This window comes from Panthera leo, chromosome A2 (assembly GCF_018350215.1).
Source record: "Panthera leo isolate Ple1 chromosome A2, P.leo_Ple1_pat1.1, whole genome shotgun sequence".
Classification (NCBI taxonomy): domain Eukaryota; kingdom Metazoa; phylum Chordata; class Mammalia; order Carnivora; family Felidae; genus Panthera; species Panthera leo.
The window spans coordinates 70,297,182-70,315,998 of record NC_056680.1 but is presented as its reverse complement, the minus strand read 5'-3'; positions in this window follow the sequence as shown (position 1 = coordinate 70,315,998).

Here is an 18,817-nt window from a genome sequence, read left to right as displayed (position 1 = left end):
TTTTTAAGCTTTTGTAATCAGAACAAAAAAGGAGACAGAAAGACTTTGGCGTTGGCTTTACTTTAGGTGCTCTATGGATGGATACTGGAAATAGGTTATTTTGATCAAAAGCACAGATCTGCCCACACAAATGAAACTAGTAGAGAAAGGCTGCCCAATAACCACTTATCCCAGAAAAGGCTTGGCCCTGTACGTAGGTACAGAGGGGGCGAGGCCGTGTGCCCCACACCTCGGGTCCCCAGCCCTGCAGTGACCAAGGTTCACTCAAGAGGCCTTTGTTAATGAATCCATTAACCGGTGGGGAGGAGGGGATGTTCACGGTTGGCCCAACTCTTGCCTGCCTCAGAGAGTCTTGTGCTTGTCAGCCTCTGGTCCCCATTCCATGAGCTTATCCAGCACTGCACCTATTCTCACCAGATGCCTCTCAGCTAACAGGGGAAGGTCCACCCCACAAGACCAGTTCCTGCGGAAGGTCCCACGAAGAGGAAAAGTACATAGAGAAAGGGGGTGGGGGGTCTGAGGCTGAGGAAGAATGGGGGATAGGTGTGGAAAAAGCGTGGAAGAGGAGGATGAGGGTGGTGCATGGAGAATGAAAAACTCTATAGTTTGCGGGAGGGGGAGGGCATAAAATGGGAAAGGTCCTAAGCAGGCATTCAAAGTGCTTCTGGGGTTGAAACACTGAACCCCCCCAATGTCCTCACTCATGACTTCTGCCTATTGGTCTGTGCTTCTTAAAGCACGGTGTTCCTCTGAGCCTGGGCCATTGGGTCACTCAAGTGACAGAGGCAACAAGTCCAACAAGGACCCAGGAAGGGCACAGGGGCGAGGTACACAAAAGGGGGAGCCCACGTCCTGGGAAGGCCGCCCTGTTGAAGATGAGAAAATGCTCTGAGCACTGGAAAGGGCCCCAGGTGGCCTCAGGAATAGTACTGAAGCAGGAGAAATGATTAACTAGATCTGAGAAGAAATATCCAACATAGAGAAGCCGCGGGAATGGAGGGAGAGCTCAAAAGATCCATCTCATCTATCTCCCCCAGGGATGCATTTGGAGGCGGTCCCCCCCACCCCCCCAACGTGCGCCACCAAGGAAAGGTGGAGGGAAAGGTGGGTGATTAATCACTGCCTGGGCTGACCGGAAGTCACAGACATTGTGATTGGAACGCAGTGTTAATTATTAGCTGCTGGGCCTGGTAACTCAGGCAGCCATCCTTCTCACCCACCTTTGGTGGCCTTAATGATGCCTGGGCCCAGCACCTGAGTTCGGTTGCTTCCAAAACTGAATTTGAATTTTATTTTTTCTTTCCTTTAGTGAGGCTCGTATTTTCAGAACAAATGACTTTATGTTCGAGTCCTTAAACAGATGTAGTGCTTTCACCCTCTAGCTGACTTTGGGCTGCCAGACATCTTAGCTTTCTTTCAACCATATTTAAATTTTTTTTTAACGTTTATTTTTTGAGAGACAGAGACAGAGACAGAGCGTGAGCAGGGGAAGGGCAGAGAGAGGGAGACACAGAATCTGAAGGAGGCTCCAGGTTCTGAGCTGTCAGCACAGACTCCCACGCGGGGCTCGAATCCATGAATTGCAAGATTATTACCTAAGCCCAAGTCAGATGCTTAACCGGCTGAGCCACCCAGGTGCCCCTCAACCATATTCTAAACTACTATAAAGAGCACCTCCCGTGTTATCAAGTGGAGACCACGGTTAGAGTGGTTTCTCGGTGACAGGAAATCTGCGGCTGCCCTTACGTCTTAAAATATTAGAGACACAGGCTTTGTACTTAGAAGGCCTGGGCTTCGGGCTTCACTCACTGTTGGGCAAGCGAGTTGCCTCTCTGAGCGTCAGTTTGGTCATCTGTCAAAATCAGATGAGGGGAATAATTCCAAGAGCTTTGGTCAGGAGTAAATGAGACAGATCAGTGCCTGGCAATGTGCCCAGCACATCCTGTTAGTTTTCTTCCCTTTCCGAAACATTATTAATTTGCTTTGCAAACCTGTTTTCACCCCCCTCCACAGTGCAATAAACGCTACATGAGCACCTTAGAATTACAGGTAATTTTAAATGGTCGGGGTATTATTAATTAGACTTAGTTATAACTACTTATTGCAATCAATATTAAATTGCATGATAACAATTACTGTCTCCTCTGCAACACTCACACGTAAAATCAGATGCTTCTATTCAACAACCTGCTCTCAGTCCCTGGTGTGACCATAATTTTATTGATTGTCTGTCCTGGACCTGTAATAGGGTAATACGTGCTTCTCCATTCTGGGGAGGACCTCTGTCCCACATCTGCCTTTGGACCTGTATGTAGACCGCACCCTCCTGAGATGAGCAATGCAGGCTTGTCATATGTGACACCTCTTTCTCGAGTTTAAGATGTGCAGAAGCAACAGGGGGAGAGTCTGCAGGTGGTAGACCTAAGGGGACAGTCGTGATAACTCTCCCTCTTTGCCACTGACACCTCCCTGAGGAGACACCCCCAGGTAAGTCTTGGGAAAGAAGCCTGTGGGATGAAATTATTTCTGTCCATGTCACTTGCAAGTAATTTTTCTTTACATTTCAAAACGTTAGCTGAAATCCAGACTGTGGTACTGTGGTCATTATCAAAGGTTAAAAGCTGAAGACAACGTTGTGGTGATTCCATAAGTTACAGGAACAAACAGTTTAAAACTGGGTGTCCTGCTATATTTGAATCATGTCCCACCCATCACGGGTCCTACACCCGAGGCAGAGGCCCCCCAGCTCCCAGATGCAGAGGCAAAATGCCAAGACAGGTCCATTCCTCAACAAGCTGGTGACGACTTTCCGGAAGGGCAGCCTCCCTCATCAGCCTCCACCAGCCTCCAACAATAGGACCTGCCAGGATGCCCTGACGTCTGGCCAGCCCCACCTCCTGGCCTCTTCCATAACTGCAATAATGCCTGCTCTCCTCTCCTCTTACACCTTCATACCTCATGCTTGGGCCCTTCTGAATGGAAGCGCACTGAAACTTCCAGATTTTTCTGTGGTGATGGGACTGGAGGAATCTGCACTTTTACTTACAAAGTGTATTCATGTTTGCAGCAACATTTCAAAATGGGTTGAGAAACTAATAGCAAAGAACAAGGGTCTCTAAATATGACTAATTTGACTCAACTAGCTGCCAACATGCCTCAGTTTCCTTCTACTACTCACACTTTCAAAACCTTGCACAAATGCTGAAGCATCTTTGAACTTTTCGGGTTTAACAGGGGCAAAGTAGATATTACCTTTATTTCTCTTTACTGGCTTGTATTTTGTTTTGTCAATTTGTAGTCGAAAAAAAATTTTAATTAAGAAAATTTTTTTAATTTATTTTGAGACAGAAAGACAGAGCGTGAGTGGGGGTGGGACAGACAGAGAGGGAGACACAGACTCCAAAGCAGGCTCCAGGCTCTGAGCTGTCAGGCTCTGAGCTCCAGCCCGACACTGGGCTCCAACTCACAAACCTCAAGATCATGACCTGAGCCAAAGTCGGATGCTTAACCAACTGAGCCACCCAGGCGTCCCTGAAGTCAAAAACATTTTATTGTTCTATACTTTTTTGGTTTAGGAGTTCACTAATAAGATAATATAGTTTTGTTCCTTCTCGAATGAAAAGTTTATTCTCCATGTTGCTGGATTGGAACAGTCCCATCAATGGCTAAGCTTAGAACACTCCAGTCACCTAAACCACTGTCTGAATAGATTTGAACCAGGAAAAGCAAGGATGTTAAGGGAAATTATTTGGGAAATTAACTGCATTGGGCTGATTGTTGTATATTTCTATTGATTTCTTATATAGAAAAGATTATTTCCCTTCCTTGGAGACATTCAAATACAAAGATTTTATAAAAAAGACATTACCTGATTTAACATATAAAATGCCTTAGAAGGTGCAAATTTGGTAAGTTCATTACTTTCCAGACCTAGTGATCTGATCACTTGTATCAACAGTTAGAGGCCAAGAACAATCCTTGCAAAAGAGAGTGGAGGAGAGCTCACGTTACCTGGACCGTTGTGATGCAGGCATGATTTTGAAATGAAAGCAAATTTTTCCTAAAATAGTTTGTCATTGTCCCCTTTCTATTATCTAATTGCCTTGATTTAAAAATAGGATAAACTCAGCAGAGTGAAGAAAACAGTCTAATACAGAGCCACATTTCATTAGCTGTCCTTACAGTTGTTGTCATTGTTGTTATTCCTCAGATTTATCTTAAACTTTGCCACCTGAGACCATAAGTCCAATGCTCACAGAAGAAATAAAGATTCCACCTAGCCAAGGCTCAATGGATGACGAGTCTGTGATTACAGAGCCAGTGGAAAACAAAGCAACCACAGACAGAATACATGCCACGTCTACTGAGGAGACCAGTCAAAAGCCAATCTAGGAGCCAGATACGAGCCACCTTACCGACTTGGGTGACAATCGCTCAGAGTCCAGTGGCACCAACAACAGACCTGCTTGGGGATTCCACTGCCTGTAAGGACACTCTGCTCCCTGACTTTACACAGAGACTCTTGGTTGACTTTCCAGTTTGAATTTTGCTTTTGTTTCAATTAGCCCATTTTTGTGGGTTTTCCCTCTTCACTCATTCACCTTTTAAAGTTTATTTATTTATTTTGAGACAAAGAGACCACGCATGTTGGGGGGCGGGGCAGGGGGGGCGGAGAGAGAATCCCAAGCAGGCTCCGTGCTGTCAGCTCTGGAACCCCACATGGGGCTTGATCTCCTGAACCGCGAGATCATGATGTGGGCTGAAAGCAAGAGTCAGATGCCAAGCAGCCCACTTCTACACCTTTTATAATCCACCACTCTGCTTGGCTCCCATCCTATCACCCTGGATAAATGTGGAAATAAAAACAACCCCTCTGTGGTAGTAAGCCATAGCCTGACTCCGTGTTCAGGAATTCAGAAATGAATAGGATCTATTAGCATCTCCCATTTGATTTTCTTCCAGCAGGATTTTCTTCAGGATTGTAACCTTCTCCTACTGTCACATTTTTTTTTTCTTTTGAACCAATGTTCTCTACTTTAAAAATTATGCATGAAGAGTAAGTCCCCTCAGTTCAATACACATTGTGCAAAATCAAAAGAGAATGGGGCACAGCCAAGAATGCACAAGCACCCTTTTAAGCAGACGGAACCAAATTTACTTTCTGGTCCTAACTCACACGTTATCCATTTGTTTTGCTTTTATAGACTAAGATCACAAGAATCTTCAACAGAAGAAAGGCCAAGAGGGCTAGAATCTCACCAGATGGTGGTATTTAATAATGGAGCAAATAGAACTGATGACAAAGTCGGGAAATGACACAAAGAATATAAATACGGTGAGACGGCTCTCTCCATCCCAAATAAGCCTATTTGACAAATATTTTCATTCCCTTTGTAATGTTCATGGTAAAATACGGAACACAGAATCACACATCATATCTAAAAATGCTCTGCTGGTGACACTGTGTGATTCACTCTTTGTGTCATACGTGTCTTTAAATAATAGATTGACGGGTATTAAAATCACAAAAATATTTAGTAGGAGCTGATATGACTTGTATCACCACTTTGATTAAAAAATAGATTTAAGGGGCGCCTGGGTGGCTCAGTCGGTTGGGCGACCGACTTTGGCTCAGGTCATGATATTGCAGTCCGTGAGTTCGAGCCCCGCGTTGGGCTCTGTGCTGACAGCTCAGAGCCTGGAGCCTGTTTCAGATTCTGTGTCTCCCTCTCTCGCTGACCCTTCCCCGTTCATGCTCTGTCTCTCTCTGTCTCAAAAATAAATAAACGTAAAAAAAAATAGATTTAAGGCAGTTTATAAGTTGAGAAGGAAAAATGATAAACAAAGCCTAGAGCTTTTACTAGAACCAGTACTGAAGTTGACCTTAAGAACTTGATGCCTCCGTAGTTCTCCATCCTCCCTCTGGGTGGCGTCAGTGTGCACGGCTGAGAAGGGGCGGCAGCGTCTTCCCCGCCACTGCCTGCCAGAAGGCTCCTGGAGAGTGGTGGGTAGAGGTAAAACTCAGAATTGGTTGGACAGGTAGCAAGCAGCACACGTGTAAATGAACAGTCTTGAATCTGGGCAAAAAGATCTATTTTGTGTATCTTGGAGTCTTTGAACAGTCTGACGTCAGCATTTAAACTTCTCTCCACATAGAATTTACCTGCCCACAAAGGCCCCATCCTTCCCCGCATTCCATACCCCTGTACTCCCAAATCCACAAAGACACACAGGAAAGGTATCCCGAGCCAGTATTCTCTTCATCACAGAAAATTAAAATAGCCCTCATTAAAACTTGTTAGGACCCTGCTCTAGGACGTGCGTGGTCATGGAGTGCCAATGTCAAGTTTCACAAGGTCTTCCACAGGCCGAGTAGGGTTCCAACCACCTGTAATTAGCACAAATTCAGAGCAATTACATATAAAAAGGTATAGGAAGTATGATAACTAAATAACAATTGATGGTTACTAGGCCCTGTCATTGTGCCAGATTCTGCTTTAAACGCTATGCATACAGTATCTTATTTCATTTAAAGCCTCAAAACAATCCTATAAAATAAATACTATTCTTATTCAACAGACAAGGAAACCACAGCTCGGTGAGGTTAAGTCCTTGGCCCAAGGCCCACGCAGAGTGCGAACTGAGGAATCAAACCAGAGTTGGCTGGACTTCCAAGGTCTGACCATTCCGCGGTGCTGCCCCCCAGTGGGAAGAGCTGGTAATTAGCAAACCGGAATTCTGGTTCTGTTCCTCTTCGTTTCTCCTGAACTCTGTTTTCACCTCAGAGATGGGCTGGGCAAACATGATCCCCGAAGTCCTTTTTATTCCCAGCCTCCTTCATTGCACCAGAGATAGGGAAATATGTTCAAATAGCAAACTGATTCTTAAGTATCCTGACTTTATGGCCAAACTGATAGTAATTCATTTAGCCTGGATTTATAAATTACATATTAAGGCTAATCGGTGTCTTGCATGTGAATCCTGAGACTATAATTATTAGCATATACATAAATCTCCATGAGGACCAGAACCGAGACTTCATCTGTCTTTGCATTCCTCACACTGGGAACTGTCTTTCACACCAGAGGGGCTCCTAGATGACTAGTTCATCCTCAGAGATTAATGTAAGATCATTAAACCAGCTCTGTACTCACTTTTTTTTTGGGGGGGGGGGGTGAATAAAAGAAAAACTGGAAACCATGGAGCTAGAATTGAATTTAAAGACAATTTATGTAGTTCCCTCTGTTTTATAAGTGACTAAATTAGGCCCTGAGATGACATTTTTCTTATCACTGTATTGTTATTGTTAATAATATGTAGTTATTATCGCCATCTTCAACTTCTAAGGGGCTCCAACTGGCTAATTCCTTTTTCATCCTCTGCCAAATATCCTAGAAAAGAGTCCTCAAAAGCTGTCTGCTTTTTTCTTCTGAGCTAGAGATTAGGAACCACAACCCTCTGGCCACCTTGACTGCCCCCTACACACACACACACACACACACACACACACACACTCACCACTCAAAACGAATTCCACCCTTAATTCTTAATGATGGACAATTATTTTCTTTTGCAGAAAGTTTTTGAAGACTGTTTTGTAGAAAAGTTTCGTTTTGCTTTTTTATTTAAAGGGAGAAAACACCGCATCATATACACATACACGTGTGCATGTGCATAAGTGCATGTCTGCATTGTGGGTGTGTGTTGTTTTTACTCTGTAGTTCACTGGTAGATGCAGTTGTCCATCAAAAGAAGAAAAGAACAAAAATGTGCAATTTGAAATTAATTTTAGTTTGGATCTGTAGACATTCTGTATGAGCCTTCTGTTTACATATGCCTGATTGGAGATGCAAAAACTCTTCCTTAAAATGAACTGTTTTGTGGGAAAAATGTTTGTCTCCTGGGCTAATCCTACATCCAAGGTGGAAAACCTCATATAGTCCTATCTGTATTGCTTTCTTGTCAGGATGATCCAAACAGTCAGCCAAAACTCTGGGAAGAGAGAAAAGATCACATCCAAGGAATTCCTTTCAAACTGCAATGAAGGGTGAAGATAATACCCCAAAAAGCTGCATGGAGTCCAGTTATGAAGAAAAAATGGAAGCACAATTCTGTCACACCCAGTGAAAATGCTCTTTAAATAGTTTTCAACAGTTTAGCAGAATATCAACTTTAAGCATCTATGAGAAGAGCTCATTTATATTGGACTGGTCCTCAAAATTATGTTGCGGTACATATAAAATGTTATTTTATTAGTATAATATGGAAGCCCAAAATAGATTTTGTTCATGGAGCAAGAATACAATTAAATAAAAAGAACTAAAAGACTGATGCTCATTTTATTTTGGAAAATATTTTAAAGGTTCTGACTTCGTGTGTACGTTACATACATAGTGAACATGCGCACACTGAAATCAAACCATATAGACACCAGAAAGATGTATAGGGGAATTTCATTTTTAAAAGTAATTTTGGATGAAGAAGGCCTTTCTCAACTTGACACAATCCAGAAGCCATAATGAAGAATAAAAGCCAACATAGTTTAATACATAAAAATTCAACACATCTGTGTAACAAAAAACAAAAAAAAACCTAACATTGAAAGACTAAAACAAAAATCAGGAATATGCAATGTATTTAACAGGGAAAGGCTTGAATCCTCATGGTGGATTAAAAATGGTCACAAATTCTATAATAGGCTTTCCATCAAGTGCTGGGCCCTATGTCCCCTCCCACTGAAGTGAGCCCCTGGCCTGCTTTAACCACTAGAGTAGGGAAGATGCTGTACTGATTTCTGGGCCCAGCTGGGTCTTAAGAGACTGCATGCTTTCCCTTCCTGTCTTCTGGTGTTACAGCAAATACTCGGCTCCCAGGAAAAGACAAGCGGCATGCCCTTGGGGAATCAGAAAAGACTGCTTATTTCACACCGGTGCCAGCCCAGCACAGTCACCTCCAAAGGCTGAGCCCTGAGCCCTGGCGCTGGCCTTCTTTTATGCCTGGCTAGCTTCTGGGCACTTGGAATCTTTCTATTGGCTTCACAGAGGAAGCACTACCGGTTGTGCTCCTGGAGCAGTTGGCTGACGCAAGAGGCTGCTGGAGAGACCACATGAGGAGGGAGAGGGACCAGCTGAGCACAGCCTCCCAGTCATCCCTGCCAAGGTGACAGCCATGTGAGCAGAGCCACTGTGGAACCTCTAGGTCATGCGAGCTTCCAGTTAAGTACCACCAAGTGACAATGCCAGGCAATGCCACTCAGAGCAGAAGAATCACACAGGAAGTCCTGCTTGAATTCCTAACCGACAAAATCATGAGATGCAACAAAACGGTGATTATGTTAAGCCACTAAATTGTGGGATAGCTTGTCATATTAGATAGATAACTGATACAATCCTTAATTTGTATAAACAGATGTTATAAATCAATGAAAAGTAAAACATCTCAGTTGAGAGAGAGGAGATACTAACAAGCAAATTATGACAGAAATACAATGATCATTAAACATATATAAAGAGTCTTAGACTCACTAGTAACCAAATAAGTGAGATTTCTTTTCTTTCTTTCTCTTTTTTTTTTTTTTTTTACCAACTGAAAAAATATAAAAAGTCCAATCCTGGTAAGGCCATAGGGAGCTAAGCACTGCCATATATTATTTATGGAAATGGAAACTGGCAATCTGACAAGAGAACTTTCAGAAAGCCTTTTCAAGACTGATGCAGAATCCAGGAAGAGAGACTAATAATTTGATTGCATGAAATGCAAAACATCTCCAAGACAAGAGAAATACCATTAATTAAGGCAAAGCATATATTTATCAGTGGATTATCGACAGTGTTAGACTCTGCTCATGTAGGTAGACTTTGCTCACCAATGTTAAAAAATAAAAAAAAAATTCACCCGAGTAAATGTAAAGATCAAATTGGTTTTATTCAAGGATTCATGAATTGGCAAGCATCCCATCTAGCAATAGGAAAGAGCTTTGCTGAGCTGTACAAAGGGAAGGGTGTTTAAAGGCAGAAAGGGGCAGAAAAAGGAAATTATTAGCAAAAAAAAAAAATGCATTGTTTTAGGCAAGGTCATCCTTCTAAGGGGAATGGAAGGGCTGTATTTGGTGAGGATTATCTCACTAGTGCTGAATGGGTAATTACAGGTTCATTGGTTAAAGGGTACATCCTGGAAAAGGTTGAAACTGAAATTAGGTTAGGTATTAGGTCTTGGTTTGGTGACATGGGGCTTAGCACAGGTGACTCCTTTTCGGGCCTGTTGTTTCTTTTTTAACACCATAGACACCATTAACCCAGTTCCCTTTATTTGGTACCTCCACCAACCCACAGGCTCCAAGTCTTCCACTAATTCTTTTGTATGTGGCCACAAAAGAGAAAAAGACTGTGAAGGATTATGCAAGAAGGTTTAAAGCCAAACCTGGAAGTAGTGTATTTCACTTCTACCCATATTCCATGGTCCCATCTGATAAAAGTCAGCCCATTTATCAGAGGAGGCTGATAAATGTGGTTCAGCTGTGTGCTCAGGGCAAAAAGGGCAATGGGGTTTGATAAACATAACAGAATTTTCTTAGTCACACGCACACACACACACAAACTAGATTTTACCAATATGTAACACATAAAAAATATAATTTCCTTCTTATACAAAGAGCACCTATAAATCAGTAAAGAAATAGAAAAACATAATAGGAATGCTCCAAAAGATATAAAGTAATTCAGGGGCACCTGGGTGGCTCAGTCTGTTAAGCAACCAACTTTGGCTCAGCTCATGATCTCACGCTTTGTGGGTTCGAGCCCTATGTCGGGCTCTGTGGCTCTGTGCTGACAGCTCAGAGCCTGGAGCCTGCTTCAAATTCTGTGTCTCCCTCTCTCTGCCTTTCCCCCACTCACACTCTCTCTCTAAAAAATAAATAAACATTTTTTTAAATTTAAAAATATATATAAAGTGATTCAGAGCAAGGGAAACATAAATGGCAAATAAACCTACCAACAACCTGACTCACAATTAAATACATGTTATTTTAGATAATGAAATCTTTTTTATATACTTGTTAAAATTTTCTAAAGTTTGTATGATACTCAGTATTCCTAAGTATATGGGTTAAAGACGCCTTCACAAACCATTTCTGTAACTGTAAATTGGTTCAATTTATTGGAGGGCAATCTGGCAATAAATTGGTATAGGCACATAACACTTAATATTTTAATTCTATTGTTAGGAATTTATGTGTTGTGTAAGGTAGAGTGTCCAATTTGCCCAGGACAGCTGGTTCAAGAAGCTAGCCCTGTTGTCTTAGCATCTTCTTGTATTTTCAAGTTTCTTGGTTTAGACAACAAATTACACAACAGTAGCCCTAGTGATGGATAGATTTCTTTTCAGAACTGCTTATAATAGCAAAGTACTATAAATTCCTAAAAGTCCATCAATAGATTGTATAGTAGTTCATGAAAATTGTGATATATATATTCAATGGGAGCTATTAAACAATTAATGACAGACACCTAGAGTCATCTTCACTACTGCTCTCCTCTAAACCATATGGAACAAAAAGGAGAGCAAATAAAACACCCACAATCTACTCCTATGGCATAACTATAATACAGAGAAGAAAACAAACTCCTACTTTACAAATAAATGGGGAAATGCACACCTAAAGTCAACAGATTTGGAAGAAACTTCATGGAAAAGCAGAGATGTGGAAGATTCCTGGGGAAAATAGACCTGAGAGAAAACAAAAATGTCCCATTTCCAAAAGTAGAGGACAGCACTAGAAGTGGGAACTATCTCCATAGTCAATCTGAGACCAGGAGGGTCTGAGGGCTAGGAACACCAGAATCAAAAAGAAAAGACTTGGAAAGTACTTCTTACTAGACATGGCAGTACGGAGCAGGCACTGAGTTTGGAAGAAAGCAAGGGTGTGGAATCCCTTGGAGAGAGAATCTGATGACAAAGGAAGGAAGGGAGAAGCTGATGATAACAGCCCTACTAAACTGTGTTAACACTGAAGAATTATAGGGACCCAGAACAAACATACACACACATACATATGTGGCACAGTGTATTTAAAAAATAATTTTAAAGAAACTTCATCTACAGCACCAGAAGAGATCACCCTTGAATTATGAAACCAGAAATTAACAATCTAACTTTACACCGCAAGGAACTAGACAAAGAAGAACCAACTAAGCCCAAAGTTAGGAAAGAAGGAAATAACAAAGATCATTATGAAAATAAATGAAAAGAATAATGAAACTAAACTGGGTTTTTGAAAAGGTAAATAAAACATACATACTTTAGTTAGACTTGCCATGAAAAAAATGACAGGACTCAAATAAATAAAATTAGAAATGAAAGAGGAGACATTACAACAGATAATACAGAAATACATATGATCATAAAGACTCCTATAACAATTACACACCAACAAATTGAACAATCTACAAAAAACGGAAAATTTCTAAAACGTAAAACCTACCAAGACTGATTCATGAAGAAATAGAAAATCTGAATAGATCAATTAATAATAAGGTGATTGAGTTAGTAATCAAAAACCTTTCAACAAAGTCCAGGACCAGATGGTTTCATTGGTGACATTTATCAAACATTTAAAAAAGGATTAATACCAATCCCTATACTCTTTCAAAAATTAAAGAGGAAGAAATACTTCCAAACTCATTTTATGAAGTCAGCATGATCCTGATACCAAAACCAGACAAAAACACTGCAAGGAAAGAAAATTACAAGCCAACATCTGTGATGAACATAGGTGCAAAAATATTCAACAAAATATTAGCAAACCAAATTCAACAATTTAAAAGGATTATATGCCTTAATTAAGTGGGATTTATTCTAGGCATGCAAAGATAGTCTAACATCCATAAATCAATCAGTGTGATATGCCACATTAACAAAATGAGGAATGAAAATCATATGATTACCCCAATAGACACAGAAAAAGCATTTGACAAATTTTAACATTCATTCATGATAAAAACTCTCAGAAAACTGAGGTTAGAGGGAATGTACCTCACCATAATGCAGGCCATATAAGGCAAACCCACAAGTAACATCCTACTCAAAGCTACAAACTTTTCCTCTAAGATCAGGAACAGACAAGGAAAGGATGCTGACTCTTTTCACTTTTCTTCAACGTAATATTAGAAGTCCTCACCATAACAATCAGGCACAAAAAGAAATAAAAGGCATTCAAATAAATAAAAAACAAGTAAAGCTTCCAAAAAACTTATCTGCAGATGATGTATTATAGATAGAAATCCCTAAAGAGTCCACACACACACACAGACACAAAACTATTGGAACTAAAATTAATATTCAGTAAAGCTGCAGAATACAAAATCAATACACAGAAATCTGTTGTATTTTGATACATTAAAAACAAATCTTCAGAAAAAGAAATTAAGCAAACAATTTCACTTATAATTGTATCAAAAGAATGAAATCCCTAGTAATAAAATTAAACAAAGAGGTGAAAGATCTGTACATTGAAAACCATAAGACATTGATGAAAGAGATTGAAGATGAGACACATAAATGGAAAGATATTCCATGCTCAAGGATTAGAATTAATATTGTTAAAATGTCCATATCACCCAAACCAATCTACAGGTTCAATGCAATCCTTATCAAAATTCTAATGGTATTTTTCCCAGAAGTAGACAAAGCAATCTTAAAATTTGTATAGAACCACAAAAGACCCCAAAGAACCAAAGCAATCTTGAGAAGACAAAGCTGGAGCCATCACACGTCCTGATTTCAAACCATATTACAAAGCTAGGAGTAACCAAAACACTATGGTATTGGCATAAAAACAGACACATAAGTCAATGGAACAGAATAGAGACTCCAGAAATACGCCCATGCATTTATGGTCAATTAATTAAGGACAAAGGTGCCAAAAGAATATGTATGGGCAAAGAATAGTTTCTTCAATAAATGGTGCTGGGGAAACTAGAAAGTCACATGCAAATATTAATGAAACTAGACCCCACCTTACACCATGCACAAAAATCAAATTAAAATTAATTAAAGACTTGAACATAAGACCTGAAACCATAAAACTCCTAAAAGAAAATATAGGAAATAAGCTTATTGACCTTGGTCTTGGCAATGATATTTTGATGTGACACCAAAAGTAAAGGTGACAAATGCAAAATTAAACAAGTGGGACTAAATCAAACTAAAACCTCTACACAGCAACGGAAACCATCAACAAAATGAAAAGGTAACCTACAGAATGGGAGAAAATATTTGCAAATCATATCTCTAGTAAGGAGTTAACATCCAAAATATATAAGGAACTCATACAATTCAACAGAAAAAATAAATCCAATTAAAAAATAAACAGAAGAGGGCCTGGGTGGCTCCATTGGTTAAACATCCGACTTTGCTCAGGTCGTGATCTCGCAGTTTGTGAGCGACTCACCGGGCTCACTGCTGTCAGTGTGGAACCTGCTTCGGGATCCTCTGTTGCCCTCTTTCTGTCCCTTCCCTGCTCATGCTGTCTTTCTCAAAAACAAATAAACATTTTAAAAAGTAAGCAGAGGAACTGAATAGACATTTTTCCAAAGAAAATACACAAATAGCCAACAGGTACAGGAAAAAGTGCTCAACATCAGTACACATCAGGAAAATGAAAATCAAACTACAGTGAGATCACCTCACACCTGTTACAATGGCTATCATCAAGAAGACAAGTATAACAAGTGTTGGCAAGGATGTGGAGAAAAGGGAACCCTTGGGTACTGTTGGTAGGAATGTAAACTGGCTTAGCCATGATGGAAAACAATATGGAGGTTCCTCAAAAAAATTAAAAATAGAACTGCCATGTGATCGAGCAATTTCACTTCTGGGTATTTATCAGAAAGAAACAAACTCACAAATATATCTGCACTGCCAAGTTCAATGCAGCATTATTTACAAGAGAGGAGACATAGGAACAATCTAAGTGTCCATCTATGGAGCAATGAATCTATAGATAGATAGATAGATAGATAGATAGATATAGATATAGATAGATAGATATAGATATAGATATAGATATATTGATATATAATGAAACATTATTTAGCCATTAAAAAGAAAGGAAATCCTGCCTGACCTTAATGCCTGTTAGAAATATTTCAACTACATGTAACTGAAAAGCCGAGGTGGCTTAAATAAATTGAGGTTTTATTTTTCTACACGGCAACAAATCCTGAAGGAAGAACCAGGTTGGTCAGCACCAAAGTGTACAAGATTCCATTGGCCTTTCTCTCATCCTTATAAAATTATTTAATTCAGAATGACAAAATGGTGACTTCCCCAATTTTCTCATCCCCTTTACACTTCTTAGCTATCATTTTCCCATAAGTGAGCCTCACCATCACCCACACTAACCAGGAGGAAGACACAAAGAGGAGGCAGCACTAACAGAACCCCACTTCTGTCTCATTGGCAAGGAATTTGGGCACTTATGGATAAGACTGGGGGGATGAGGGTTTGCAGCCTCTACAGGACTGGCAGGCAAAGGAAGTGAGAACTGGGGCCAGGCTCAGAGTGCCAGCCTATATCTGCTGTGACTCTTGTTGGATATTCCTAAGTGTCCTCTTTGTCATCTGGTCACATCTTCCAACACTTAACTTTTTTTTGTTGAATTCTGGGAAATTTATTAAGATCTATATTTCAACTCAGAATTTTTTCTTTAGGTTTGTCTAACCAACTTTTTAAAAGTTTGTTTCTCAACTATTAATTTTAGTGAGAGTTTTTATATTTCTAGAAGCCCTGTTTGCCCGCACACTTATGTTCCTTAATCCCTTTTATTTGGGTGGAGACAGAAATGTCTTTTTCCTATTGTGATTTCCATGATGGTGGAAGGGCGGGGGGGGGGGGGGTTCTCTCTGCCCCCCCAGTACACTCCTGGCCTTGTTCCACTGTGGGAATATAGAGCCATTTATGTGATCACTAAATCTGAGAGGACAGCATGGGATGCTTGGCTCATCTCTTTTTCCCTCTTGGAAACAAGTTTCCCACAGATGCGGTGTTCTCTGCAGCTCTGCAAGGGACAAGCTCTCCGGTCACAATGCCAGCACAACCTGTGACTGGGTAGGTAGCATCTGCTACCTGAGCTAAACCCTACCTGAGCTAACCCAGCTCTCTTTCTGTAGATATAAACCACATCCTCCAACTTAGCTGCGCCCAATGTTTTGTTGCAAATGGTATTTTAGCCTCCATTTGCCATTCTGGATTATTCCTCTTGTCCCCAGAACATACATGTGGAACACATCAAAGACCCCAATACTGAGGAACTCTGTGTTGCTGATTCACTGATGGTGGGTTTCCTCATGTTTTCAGGATGTCACACTGAAAGCTCATCCACGCCAAGTTTGGTTTTTCCATGGGACTCTGTGATGCTTATGTGAGACTTGGGAAACTGAAGTGTCCCCAAGCCCAGAATGATGCCACATACGTTTCTGTCAGGTGTCTGAGGGATAGTACTTGCCTGAGACAACTTTTATACTAATTTTACATCCTCAGGAAGCTACTAATAGAATTTGGACTCTAAACCCATGTACAGCATAGGCTGGGCAAATCAAGCCCAAATCTGACTTATTTTCTTCTGCTCAGAGCCACTAGAGTCAAATTTCCTTGCTGCCTTCCTGGGCAATGTTTGCACGATCTTCTTTCATGGGGCCACAGATTTCCAAAGGTTCTGGCTTTACACAGGCGTCTTGGGGATAACCTCATCTCAAGTGAGCCTTATGTCTCTGATTCTACCCCAGCATGGAGCTTAATCCCCAAACCCCCAGTATTAAGGTTGGGGACTCATCTCTGCCTTTCATCCTCTGGGAAACAATATTCCCACGGGATGAAGTGTTCTCTGCCTCGGCTCCATTTTAACTGAGATGTTTGTGCATATATTCTTAAAACTGAAACTTAGCTGTAGCTTTTTTTTTTTTTTTCAGGATACAATGTCAGGTTTCAGTATCAGAATTATGCTTATATTCCATAAAATGAATTTGAAAACATTCCTGATACAGTAATGACAGTGAGATGACCAGCCTACTGTCACATGAATTCCGACATAGCCAAAGGGCTCCAGCCCTCCACAGAGGCCCTGCCCTCAAGCAGGAGCAGGCCAGAGCTCTCTTCAGACAGCAGAGGGGCAGTAAAAGGAACACCACAGCGACCATGTTGCATATTTTCCATGGGGCTTATAGTGTTGTGCTCCACGTTACTTTTAGAGCAAGAGCATTATTTGATATTTAAAAGTAAGCAAAAACTTATCTAATGAAGCTAACTGTACCTGGACATTTTTTGGGTCATTATTTAATAACTCTGTAATTTTTTCAATGGCTATTGGTTAGTTAGGTCTTCTATTTCTTCAATTGTATTTCATTGAGATTTCCAAATTTATCCAGACAATATACAAATACAGTGTATTTCCCTATACTAATTTATCTTCTCCCCAGCTATTTTATATCCTTCTTGGTCTTACATGTCTTATTTTATGCTTTCTGGTTTTTCTGCTCCCTTGAGAGTTCTTCTGGCTTGTCTTTACCTATATGGACTAGATTTATTCTCCATCCTCACCCCTCATTTGAAAGCCAGTCAGCTTGGTTTAACTTACACCATCAGTCACATTTCCTGTTTGACACCTCAAATTATATTGTTCTGTTTTTCAACGGCAAAAATGACAAAGTTGCTGTTGACTCCCTTCTAAAGAAGATGAGGCCTTAACACACTTTTACTTTCCCCCACCGCGTTCAATTCTTGGTCGTAGCCATAGTTTTTACATTATGTATATCCACTCTTCATAGCATTTTGGACATCTCATTTCCTTTATAACCATAGGATTCCTTGGACTTGACAGTTTTTAACTGCTATTTAACAACATTCTCTTTTCTCATTCTTTTATTAATTTTTTACCTTTGCTAATTTTTTTTCCTTTGGTCGGCTGTAACAGGTCTAGGATATATATAGGTGGAGTGTGCATGTATGTCTTTCTAGAGAAGGCACTTCTTTATATTTTAGGATCCAGTGCCCCACCACGTGTCCATATCTAGTGCTTGCATCATTGACTAGATTGTTGGGAATTGTTAACAACTGGATGTCTAGAAAAGGTTAATGATCATGGGAGAAGCACAGGTATGGACACTTCAGAAATCAATTTCTTCAAAGAGTACTGTAGTTGTACACATCGTGGCTGGCAAAGATTCAAGTTTTTTGGTGCCAACTCATAGCAGAAAGGAATAAAAATCTATCTTCTTCCTGCTACTCCTTGAAAGCTCAGCCCTTCATACTGTGCCTGACACATGACAACACTCAATAAGTTAATCACACTTCAGTTGTTCAGCTCCATTTCAGAATAAGAATTCCTTAGTGCAAAGACCAATAATTCATTTTTTTTTTTAGACCAAACTATTATAATAATGCTTGGTACTTAATAGTACCTTAATAGTACCTTAATAAGTGCTTGAAAAGGCCTAAGCCCAATTTCTAACACTACACAATTTCAGTTGCAATACAAGTTAAATCCACCTCTCCCCACTAAATGCGAACCCCAATCTCAGCCTTTTCCCCTAGGAAATGTGTTCCTAGTTAATAATGGAATCTCTCCCAAGAGAAACACCCCCGAGTTTACTTTTTCATTTCATCTCAGTGTTCACAGACATCCTATAACCAAATTCTAAAACCCTGCCCCCAACAAACACTGTGGCTAGAAGTTGAGTTTCCCTTCTCACAGAACAGTAAAGTTGGCGCAACAGAAAGAGGTTAGGCTGTGGCAATGTGTTCTAATACCATTTCCTACACTTAG